Below are 13,306 nucleotides of genomic sequence, written 5' to 3'. Positions count from 1 at the left end.
AAATGTTTGTTATGGTAGTCTATAGAACATAATGCTTCCAGTGCTGACGTTTTTTGTTTTTTTTTTTCCTTCTTTCTTTCTTAGAATGACATAAAAATTATACAATGAAAGAATTAGTGCAAGAATCGGCGATTTGTAGATATGAGCAATACTGGTTTGGGGTCTACACTGAAATGTACTAAGCGTTACTCATTAAAATGTTTGTTCTTATAAATATAAGATGCTCTCACTATGTTGATTCCAGCGCAAATTCATTATACACTACTGTTATCATTTTCCTTTCTTTTATAGCGTGCTGATAAATTCAATTCAATTTCAGTTCAATACTATTCATTTCCATCATCAAGAGAAATAATCCATAAAAGTATGCATATGTCGGTTTATGTTATTGAGCAATTCAAATGAATTAGAGATCATGAGATATAATGTAATATACCTATACAAATAGTTTGTCGAAAAAATAATGTACACTTTGCAATAGAAACGAAGGGTAAATTAAAGCAATGGAAAAGAGTGCCTATATCAGAAAGCAAAGCTTGTACATCGTAGATCACTCGAGAAATAAATAAATATGATATATGCTCTAAAATTTTGATGTAGATAGGTTGTGGGATAACAATATGAATTCGTATACGTGTATATACATCAATTTTCTTCGCAGCGTATTTCATCAAATTGCCTGGAAAAGAAAGCATGAAATCTGACTTTCCATTCAAGATTATTGTAATCAAGATATTGTCAGAATGCGCAGTTACTTGATTCAGATGAATGGAGGAAAAGAAAGAGTTGAAAATTACTTTGAAAAAGAATGAAAATGGCGTTGGTAGATGAATGATAAATAATACAGAAAGAGAAAAGGAGACGCAGAGAGAAAGAGAGCGAGAGAGAGTTAAGACTTATGTCTGCAAAATATCGAAGAAAGCCACGTTTTCTTGATCAGGACACATTAATAACCCGCTTGTAATCATTGTTTGATGATACGTAATGTTACACATCTTTTGTATGCAACGCCATCAGCAAGCATGTTTATACCATTGAAATTATGTACAAACTTGGAGGGAAGAGATTCCTGACATGCTCTACAAAATTCCTCATTTCTCTCTGACCACTGAAGCAAATCGAATGGGGTTTTCTGTAAGATGTGGGCAATGAGTTATAGTTTCATGTACCCTGAAATTGTATTTGGATTGATTCACTATTTTAAAAGTTATAATTGGCGGAGGGTCCGGTTGTAATTTTCTTTTCTTTCTTTTTTTCGGGGGGGGGGACATACGGTACAGAGAGACAGACAGACAGAGAGGGTAGAAAAGAATGAATTGTTGATTATAATAATTATGTCAGTTTATATTTTTGTACAACTCCATCAAAGCATATAGAATGATAATGCTGGAAGAGAATGATATAATGAGAGAGACAGAATTAAGAGACAGACAAACAGAGGGAGAGAGACTGAATTCCACTCCAATAAGCTTTCTGTAATGAACAGATTAAATTGATTAGACTAACAGGGATGACTGAAATGCGATCAAAATCAAATACAAAACGAGGAGAGTATGTTTTTATCGAAACTTTATTCAAAGTTTCACATATTATTTTCACGAGATATGACAGTGATATAAACATGCGCATAAAGTGATGTAAACAAGTTGGAAAGGTAAAGGTGCCACCTCCTCTTTCTCGCTTTCTCATTGAAATTAGAAAAATAAGAAAAATCTCAGACGTTCACTTAATTCACTTTATTGAATAACTGTCGTTATATTTTTCACCAGTAGTAAGTAATTTCTTCAGTTTGAAAAGTTGTATGTCATAGGTTCAAAATTATCAACAATGAAACACGTCATGATTGTATTTTGCTTCTGGATTTTCCACACGCTAGAGAAAACCTCCGACGGGAACGTCGTGACGTTATTTACATTAATCATTATCAGTCACTCCTAATTTGCATCGGTGACTACAACCAATATTTTGAACAAATATAGTTTTATGTGTATATGTTTAAATATTGTTGTAATACACTTTTGTACATTTTGCTTTATTTCAACGTTAACAAAACATGCTATTGGAAATAAAGTTTAATTTGAATCTAATCAAATTGAATATCACTTAGCTTACAAGAAAATTTTCACACAACTTACAAGAAAATAAGTTGACGCTTCTTTTGCTTTCTTTAAAACCTATGGTGTCACATTGTATTACAAAACAAACATGCATGCCGGGGAGATTGTTATTTTTTTAGTTTAGAATGCCAAGTTCTGGGGAAGCATTAACTATCAGTGTCTATATCATCCAGAGAGATATCATCTTATGTAAGCCATCAAAACTGGAGTCCTAACCGATAGTGAACTCATTAATAAAAATTTGACAGATGAATGTAAGAGTGACTTTTCACTTTTAAGGAACTGATTCACCCTTGGGTCTATAATACCAGAACAAAAATATTTTTCATATACACCACTTTGCTCAAAGGTCGACACATGAGAGCTGTAATGTGGGCCTATAAATCACATGAGCCCTACGGAGCGGATTGATAAGTCGTCATGTTTCGAGAAAACAAATAAGATTCAAATTCAGATTCAGGTGATTCATCTTTATTGATCTATGATAGAACAGAGAAATTTGCTTTTATTGACAATTGTACTGGAACACAAGAACATCTCACACCACAGTCAGGCTTAGGCCTACTTGTTTCCACATATGACAGTTACAATGAACATTATGAACATAGATAAATCAACTAGAAATGTCAATATGCCTCCGGTTGTGTCACATTATTTTCCAAGCAAGTTTACATTCCCATCCTAAAAAAACAACAGCAACAACAACAACAGCAACGACGACAACAACAACAACAACAACAAAATGATATTGGAATGTAAAGTGAAAACTAAAAAATTCAAACCTTTTTTGTTGGTAATTTATAAAATTACACAAGAAAAACAAAACAAATGTGTGTATAGGCCTAATGAATTTCACATATACTGCATAGACCTTATTTTCATTTTTGTAGCAGCAATATAGGGGTTTTGATATTACCTTTATCATGCTTGGGTATATAAGTAACAAGTCGAGGAAAGATGCATGTGTGATACTAGTATTTAAAAATAAAGGCATATAATAAGGCGGCTTTCAAAACCTTTGTTGAGTTTACATTATTATCAAGCATTATGAAGGCCTGACATCATGACATGGTACACTTCAGTTGTGAGTTGATGCAACACTTTAAACACCAAGTACTACTTATAGTATCGTCTAATTATAATGAGTAAAACTATCTATCAATGATAAGTGTCAGCACACTGCAAAAAGTCCGGTGTTAAATATGAAACACCGAGCTGGTGTTAAATTTCCGGTGTTCATTCATGGTGTTAGATTAACACCTCCGGGTGTCATTTCAAAATATAAAATTGTGTTGTTGGTTTTTTTTTTTTTTGATAGTTTCTTAGTTACTGAATTTCTTGTTAATTCTGAATTTCAATAAGACGATGAAGAATTTTCAGATAAAGTACTTGATTTTTGAAAAAAAAAATGTGTAAACACATTTACACCACAGTAACACCAGTTGGTGTGGTCTATTGAAGCTGGACGGGTGTTATACCATTGAAATTAACACCACCAATATCAAATCAACACCATGCGGTGTCATTAATGAATTTAAAACTCTAGCGCAGTGTCAAAAATATCACCAGCTACAGTGTCAAATGAACAGTGCCAAGTGAACACTTTTTAACACCGTCACAATACATTTTCTACACCTGTGGGTATGGTCCTCTACTCAGTATTGAAGATTGATCGGTGTTAGATTTAACGTCCATGGTGTTAAATCTAACACCGATGTTTTTACAGTGCAGTTACGTAACTTGGACGTCTTCTGCTAACCTGTCGACCACTAGTAGTTGGGCCTCCTTGTACTAGTAACTTCCTTCCAGCACTCTGACATCCGCGTTCGGCATTGGCAATGGTAACAGCGCACGGTTTACCATTCGCCTCGTACTAAATCAATGAAATTCACCGGCCGGTGCATGACAACTTCATGTGTGTATGTATTGGAGGTATCTTTCAAAGATCATCGGAGCGTGCAGCAGTAGTGGCGCAGCTCTCATGCGCTTGCTCACCTGCCGCTAGCTCGCTAATGGACAGTGGTAAAGGCTAGCTACGCATGATCATCACATTCCGCTGGATGGGGTGACCGTGTGTGAGCCATTCTGGAGGTCGTCTGTATCACCGGTGCATTGAGAACGTGGTAAGAATGAAAACGTGTTTGTTCGTTTCAGTCTCTATACCGAAGTAAACCCATCGTATTCACCGCATACGGACTTTATTCGTCTTAAATTTCCAAGGTCGATGCAACCCGGAGTCGTAGGGCACACTGTAACATTCACCACAAAGATGTCATACAATGATCATGAATGTGTCTGTGTGTGTTCATGGTCCCATGTGTGACAAATTGTGTCTGTTTTGTGTTTCACCTTTTTAAAAGATTCTAATGTCCTAACTCTTTAGGCCCTATGCTATGGCCTACTAGTTAAAAAGCATGCGGGACTATAAAACGTTTGCCCATTCAAGATCTGAAAGACTTTGTCATCAACTCTCTAACTGACTGTGGTATCTTTATATGTCAGAACTCCGGAAGGCAAAAAGAATGGTGCTTATGTAGTTTCGTACTCCACCAGCACTCTCATACATACTATAGGCCTAGTCATAGACAGACATAGCATAGGCCTAGTCTCATAGTCATAATTAGCCCGACCAGACACTGTTACGCTATGCGAAAACAGCGTCTGACGCGCACGGCATGCAGCCTCGAAGTGAGGAACCTCAACACAACTACAAAACTTAGGAACATGTATACTTTTCTCCTTTAAACAGAATACTTTACTCACGTTAAATGCATGTTTCTATTACAGAAGAATAGTTCGCCACACTGGGTCCATGGAGACCACTTGCGATAAGTCCGTGGAACAAATAAATGACACTTTCTGGCGCAATTCCTGACCGTCGGGCTTCGTCGTTGCAGGATTCAAAATGGCGCCTTGACTTATGCGCATGCGTGACCGGATGTGCTCCAGAGCGAGCGCGTGTGCGTTGAAAGTGTCGAACAAACCTTGGCGTCTGCTACACAATAACCCAGTACAGTTTATAGCTGTATACTAGTAACCCACTGAGATCAGTGTAGTAACCGTGCGTACGCTGCTTGAAAGGGCATTCACATCACGTGACCACCCGATACTAGTATCTAAGCTTGGCCTGGCGTGAAAGATTGTGTACGGTGTGGACATGCTGGATATGATGATCAATTTCGGTAAGTTTCATTACGTACATTTGAATATATATAGCATCAGATGTAGAGTAAATATTGAAGAGTATACTCGATGAGTTTGAGGTGACAAAAATGATCGTAAGTATCAAAAGTCAAAGCTATCGTGATACGATTACGTCGCTCTCCTAGTGATTGGTGGTCGCGCGCGTACAGCCCTGTCGCGACGTACCATGTACAGCGACTGGGCTGTGTATAGTTAAGTCATAATATGTCATACTTGTACATATACTTTATGCAGCAACAAACCCTAAGGCCTAACCCTAACCCAGGAGAACTGCACTGTGCACGTTTGCATTTGATAGGACTCACTTAGAAGTACGAATATTCATGAGTACAGAAAGAATACCCCCAACAAAAGTCAAATAAATTAGGCAGTGTGTGTAAAATATGGAGTATTAAAAGTTTACTGTTGTTTGAATATGTTGATCGAAACAATGATTTGAGCATTGTTAACCTGTTGAGGACGAGTCCCGAGAATACTCGGGCAGCTCAGGTGTCTATGGGATATGCGTGTTGTAGCAAAATCAGTCCGTCGATCCGCAACGGGATAAGTACATTAGCTTATTATACATGTATGTATGCCGGTACGTGTTACTTTTTGCTAGTATTATGCTTCTTTTTATGCCTCCGCCACGAAGTGGTGCCGGAGGCATTATGTTTTCGGGTTGTCCGTCCGTCCGTCCGTCCGTCCTTCCGTCCGTCCGTAATGAATTTTGTGGACAAGGTAACTATCAAAACCTGTTGAGGTATTCTAATTAAACTTGGCATGTATGTGTATTAGGGGGTGAAGTTGTGCCTATCAACTTTTGGGTGCACATGCTCAAGGTCAAAGGTCAAAAGGTCAAGGTCAAATACATAAAATTTCACTATTTCCACCATATCTATTGAATGCCTTAAGATATTTTCTTGAAACTTAGTGTATACATGTATTACACAATTAAGATTCTCTGGTGAAAGTTTGGGTCATGAGGTCAAAGGTCAAAGGTCAAAAGGTCAGGGTCAAATACATAAAATTTCACTATTTCTATTGATAACGTTGATAAGTTCAAGTCATCGTTGAAAACTTATCTGTTTACTCAACTTTAATTATGTTGTTTTGCTGTTGCATGTTATATCATAATTTGTATATTTACATAATGCTGTATTTTATTTTAATGTCATACTTCTTCTTTTTTTTTTTTCCGAATCAATGCGCTTAGAAACATCAGTATTAAGCGCTATATAAATGTTATTCATTATCATTATCATTTCTACCATATCTATTGAATGCCTGAAGATATTTTCTTGAAACTTAGTGTATACATGTATTACCCAATTAAGATTCTCTGGTGAAAGGTTGGGTTATGAGGTCAAAGGTCAAAGGTCAAAAGGTCAGGGTCAAATACATAAAATTTCACTATTTCCACCATATCTATTGAATGCCTGAAGATATTTTCTTGGAACTTAGTGTATACATGTATTACCCAATTAAGATTCTTTGGTGAAAGTTTGGGTCATGAGGTCAAAGGTCAAAGGTCAAAAGGTCAAGTAGAAATATTAAAACTTCTTTTTTTTTCTCTGTACCTTGGAAAATTGTTCAAGGTATCTTCATGGAACATAGTATATACATGTACTGACTGGAAGTGATTATCTAGAGAATGTAGGGTTCATGGGGTCAAAGGTCAGGGGTCAAAGGTCAAGTACAAGACTTCAAAATTTTACTATTACCCTCATATTTATGCAATGCCAGCAGGGTTATTTTTTTACACTTGGTGTATGCGTGTGTAACCTAATAGAAATTCTCTGAAAAATTTTTTTTTTCCTCTTTTTGCCTCAAAGGTCAAAAGGTCAAAGATCAATTGAAAGTGCTGAACTAACTTTTTCCTCCATATCTCGGAAGTGGCTCAAGTTACCTTGAAACTTAGTGCATATTATGCATGTTCTACCTGAAAGTAATTATCTCATGAATTTTAGGGTCAAGGGCCAGATGAAAATGGTAACAATTTACTATTCAATTCAGAAATTGCACTTTTTCTCCACACCTGTACCTTGAAAATTACTCAATGCCTAAATGTATGAATGGTTCAAAGTCAAGTTAAAGTCCTTAAATCCCTAGATACATGCTCTCCTATTCATCCAATTAAACCTACGTCAAGGAAGATGAACATTCAACACATTTGTGACAAACTTGTCATTCCAATATTTTGCCAATTTTGTGAAAATGTAATCACACAGTGTCCACATGTACTATCTAGACCTATTGAGAAAATCATGCATTATGGCGGAGGCATACCAGTCGCCAAAGCGACATTTCTAGTTTTTTTCTTTTTTTATCTACGTTGTATATCGAAGCTTTCATACTGATTAGATAACATGATTAAAACACAAAAACTCTGTGACTGTGTGTGTATAAAATGCTACAGATTATCTTCCAGTTTTGCTGACTGAACCCTGTTTGGAAATCAAACAGTCACCAAGCTGCCATGCAGCAAATCTCTAGTGTTTAAATGAAACAGATTCTTATCAAGCTGAAGATGCTTACAGTACAACAAATGTACATAGACCCATGTATGTAGATCCATGTGATGATAGTAATGTTGATGATAATAGCAATAAGAAGGATGATTTTATATCAAGTAAACATTAGTTTTGTTATGATCACCATTGCAATTATTAGTAGTATTATTTCCATTGTTACATGTATTATTACCATTATTGTACAATGTTACTACATGATGAGTATTGTGTATTATCATATTAAAAAACACAAGATTTTTTTTTCTTTTCAGCGACTTTTATGTTATGGTTTTGCACTTAATAAAACAGATCTTTGTATATGGCTCACACCTCATTCAGTACCATACAACATGTAAAATATAGAAAATCAGAATTGACAATCTATGACAAGGTCCCTGCCAGAATATTCTGTCATTAAATACGCAGACACCTGCAAGTAGAAGAGTCTTGTGAGGGGGCACTGAATGCAAAAAGCTGTCTCACCATGCCAAGTTTCACTAACAGACAAGGTACAAACTACACTGATGATGTGACAGACGGAAGCAGCATTCAACACTGTGCATACATACAAGATACATGTATGTACATTGTACATGTACATATACATGTAAAGACAAAACTCTGTGTTTCATTATAATGTTTGTTCTGTATGTGTGTATTTATTCATTTAGTTGTTCATTCATGTATTATTCCTTTGCTTACTGTTTAAACCATTATTACATGTATGTAAGTTCATAAACTATTTTCTGTTATTCATACAGCTCCAGTGACATGCGATAAATAAGCATGTTTTCCTTTTCTGTAGGGGACACATTAAATATACTGTACACATATACATGTGTACACTGTATGTAATAAATGATGTGATCTGTATGAATGATAAAAGGATTCGTTAGCAGTTTGAAAAACAAAGGAAAATGGGACTGAAAGTGTAACTACATGCACCCATGTTTAGGTTGGCCTGTGGAACAAAGTCAAAGAAGAAAATGGCAAGTGTTTTTATTAAAGGGAACACAAACCCAAAGAGCAATGTGGATTGAGTAAAAGCAGTAACATTAGTAAAACACATCAGTGAAAGTTTGAGGAAAATCGGACAATCGATGCAAAAGTTATGAATTTTTAAAGTTTTGGTGTTGGAACCGCTGGATGAGGAGACTACTAGAGGTTATGACGTATGAGAGGACCACAATATAAAGAAAATATAAAAGGAATTCCACAAAGATTCACTTTTCTAGCAAAATAAAAGAGTTCTTGACTAACCGCTTTCAGAAAGCAGGGGGAATAAGTGCTACCCCTAACATATGTCAGTATCAAGCTGACGGAATATGTAATTTTCATGACAAATGAATTTTTATTGAATTCCCTTTTTATTTTCTTTATATTGTAGTCCACTCATACGTCATAACCTCTAGTAGTCTCCTTACCCAGCAGTTGCAACACCAAAACTTTAAAAATTAATAACTTTTGCATCGATTGCCCGATTTTCCTCAAACTTTCACTGATGTGTTCTACTAATATTACTGCTTTCACTCAATCCACATTGCTCTTTGGGTTTACTTTCCCTTTAAAGTTGGACCCAAAATAAGAAATACATCGAATTTGAAGGTTTCAGCTGTTTGTTTTCATTTCCTTCAAAACAATGCTCCGTATTAATATTGTAGAGGTTGCAGGTACATGTAGATAGCAGGCATACATGGTAGTAATATGCAAATCAGATTGCGATGATGTCATGGTCTTGAATTTCCAATAGACCATTGCTGTAATGCAATATGTTACAATTCATGGTATTTCTTTTCCTACATGTACATCCAAGTTAGGAAAGATTTACCTGCACTTTCCAGTAACCATTTATTTAGTAATTAGCATAATGTGCATATTTGTACAAATGGCCTTTCATTTTCTTATCCAGATATGTACTCCACTCATTTTCAGAGAGACATAATACATAAGCTTGCCCAAAATTTATGTTCAAAGTCATGTTAAAACAAACAATATGTTCAAACAAAGTACAGTTGTAACAGTAGACCAGGATGATCAGAATGGTCTGTCAATGTACTCCTGGGAAAGCATTCAAAGTAAAGCAATTTCATTGCTTTACTTTGAATGCATCAACAAACTTTATTGCCACATTACATACATATATAGACTTTAATGACATGTTGTTGCTGCCTGGTGGCATGTGCTGGCAAGTACCATTTAAAAGGATCTCAGGATTACCCCAAGGTAATTGTTTTATTGCAAATGCTCACCTCAGTTAATTTGAAACCAATGTATATGTTTGAAAGTGCATATGACCTTTTCTTTTCATCTTCAAAGTACAATGTAGAGCTATGAACTACAGTTGTAGCTTATTTAGTTTCTTATTACCAGGAAAGCATACCATCAAGTTTCTTATTAAACCGGGAAAACATATTAAGTTTATTATGACCAGACCTGTATCAAAGCAAGAATTAACTTTGCAGTCATCAGTTGTTGATGGTAGGGCAAGCCTCCAACAAGCTGTGTGGTTGTTCAGGTTATCTTCCATGAGCAAAGCTTGCATAGAATTTGAATACATTATATCAGAAATGGTCTGTTAGCCTGCACTCTAGTCTCCACTTACATGTAATTTCCTTATTTGACATGTCTGAAAAAAAGAGAAATATTTTATCTTTTACATCGCTTTATAATGCAGAAATCTAGCAGTGATAATATGTGTTACCTAAATTTACCTTAAATAAAGTTTTTATGATACACTGTGTACTTTTGCAGCATGGCCCTCATGGTGTGAGTGCACATGTAAGTGTAGGTTTCAAGAGGCTGCCCTGGGGTTTATACCTGAAACCCACAGGTTAAATTATTCAAATGCAGACAGTGAAACATTTATGAGAAAGGGCTCTGGGTCCATAAGACCATACTATGGTGACACTGGACATGGATTGGACCAGGGTAAAGTTTACTGTATTGTAGTGTGTGTATGTGTGTGTATGTGTGTATGTGTGTGTGTGTGTGTGTGGGGGGGGGGGGTCATCTTGACATGAACAGAATACATCTCTATGCTTTTGTGCACAAATGAAAGAGAGAGTTTTCGAGTTGACATCACCTCTGTTTGATTTACTGAAGATTTAGTATGGTCTGATTTTACGTCAGTATTGTCTGGGGCATTTTTTTTTCTTTTTAAATAGGGTGCCATTTTTTTTCTCTTTGCTTTTTCTATTTAAAACAACATCAAAATCTCTACTAATTTGCATATTTTGTAATTGCTTGCGTCTGAACAGGGGGACTTGACTTCTTCATCAGCATTCATTATTTATAGCATTAGGCAGAGATGTGATTAGGAAAAAATTCTTTGAATACCAGAAAATTTGTAATGTGAAATGTTTCCTGTTCCTACAAAGTATATTAATGTCTGTATGTGTTTAATTGTATTTTTCAGTTCATTCTTTATGGTCTGGGATTGAACAACAGGTGTGTTTGTTGTTGTTTTGGTTTTTCATTGTTATGAAATAATGTTTATAACAAGTGTTGTGCTTCAAAGTACCAGGACATTCATGAATAATAGGTTTGTTTTGTTTGTACACCTACTGCTGTTCACACCGATAGTGTGCCGTAACTCCTAAGGACAAGAGAGTGATTGCTCAGGTATTTGCGTAGCCAACACTTGCTAGTCCGCTGTGACAGAGGCGAGGTGCTGATCTGTAGGCTAGCTCTTTGTGAGTCATGATTGCATGTAGGTGATGATTAATTTGATTGAGTCTTGTCAGTCGCCAACCACCAAGGACAGGGCACAGTCTATATTCCGACACAACTATGCATGATCCTACAGAGTAACAGGGACTACTTGTAAACATTGTACATGTACACTGTACCAGGTACCTGTAATGTGATGTGTACTGTATGCTGGCATATATCACATGCACAGTGTCTGTCAAAGAACAGCATTTATCCTGTGCGCAAGTGCTGTCTACATACAGATGTACATTGGTTCTTTGAATTTAACCAGCCCTACTAACCCTTCCCTACCCCAGTCCTTGGAATTGTTCTATTTTGTAAAGAAAAAAAGAAAAAAGAAAAACAAAAACAAAAACTCATCAAACAACAACAATAACAACAAGACCCAAATACACAAACAAACAAAAATGACAACAAGCAAACACAAAAACAAATGCTAAAACAAAACAACCAAGCAAGCAAATAAAGAATAGATAAATACAGCTGTACATGTAAACCTTCAACTGTAGTGGGTGTGTAGTTCTAACTACAATGTACGTACATCCACTTTTCACACATGTTTGAATGTGCCTGTTTTCTATTTCATTCATTTCTATTTCTGTCATTCTAACTATTTTTCCACCAATTATTGTGTGCTCTGTTTGTGGCCACCACTATACAGAATGTTAAAGTATTATAATTTACACAAACAGTGGTATTTTGGAAGTGCATCTTAATTTTTATACCCCCGCCGCACATAGTGTGAAGGGAGTGCAGGAACAGGTCCACCTCCCTGATAGGAATCACCGTGATGTTGGTGGGGCGGGCGGTCGGTCTGTTGCAAAATCTTGCGTCGCGAACTCCTCCTATAGTTTTGAAGCAATTGAAATGAAACTTAGGGTAAACGATGATATTGAGGTATAGATGTGCAAGACGTTTTTTTTTTGTGTTTGTCGGACAATGCGTTGCCATGGTAACCATGATTTTACCAAAACCTTGTGGATTGAATAACTTCCATAGTATTTGAGCAATCAATTTCAAAATTGGTATCTATGATGATCTATAGGTGTAGTTATGCTAGACACTCGTTGTGTTTATACTTGACAAAGCATTGCCATGGTAACTGCATGTTTTCTTTGAAATCTTGTGGAGTGAACAACTTCCACAGTTTTGAAGCAATTGAACTCAAATTTGGTAGGCATTATGGCCTTGAGGCATAGATGTGGAACACATAATTTTTGTGTTTGTCGGACAAAGCGTTGCCATGGTAACCATGATTTTACCAAAACCTTGTGGATTGAATAACTTCCATAGTATTTGAGCAATCAATTTCAAAACTGGTATCTATGATGATCTATAGGTGTAGTTATGCTAGACACTCGTTGTGTTTATACTTGACAAAGCATTGCCATGGTAACTGCATGTTTTCTTTGAAATCTTGTGGAGTGAACAACTTCCACAGTTTTGAAGCAATTGAAATCAAATTTGGTAGGCATTATGGCCTTGAGGCATAGATGTGGAACACATAATTTTTGTGTTTGTCGGACAAAGTGTTGCCATGGTAACCATAATTTTACCAAAACCTTGTGGATGGAATAACTTCCACATCATTCAAGCAATTAAGGTCAAATTTAGTATGTATGATGATCGGGAGGTGTAGTTACATGTATGCAAGACACCAATGTGTTAATATAAGAAAAATGTGTTGCCATGGTAACTACTCATTTTTGTATCAAATTGAACCGTTTAATCTATGAAGGTGAAATTTGTTGTGTATGATGCTCTTTAAGTGTAGTTTTGCAA

This window comes from Diadema setosum, chromosome 14 (assembly GCF_964275005.1).
Source record: "Diadema setosum chromosome 14, eeDiaSeto1, whole genome shotgun sequence".
Classification (NCBI taxonomy): domain Eukaryota; kingdom Metazoa; phylum Echinodermata; class Echinoidea; order Diadematoida; family Diadematidae; genus Diadema; species Diadema setosum.
The sequence above is the reverse complement of the archived record's forward strand: the minus strand, read 5'-3'. Positions refer to the sequence as shown.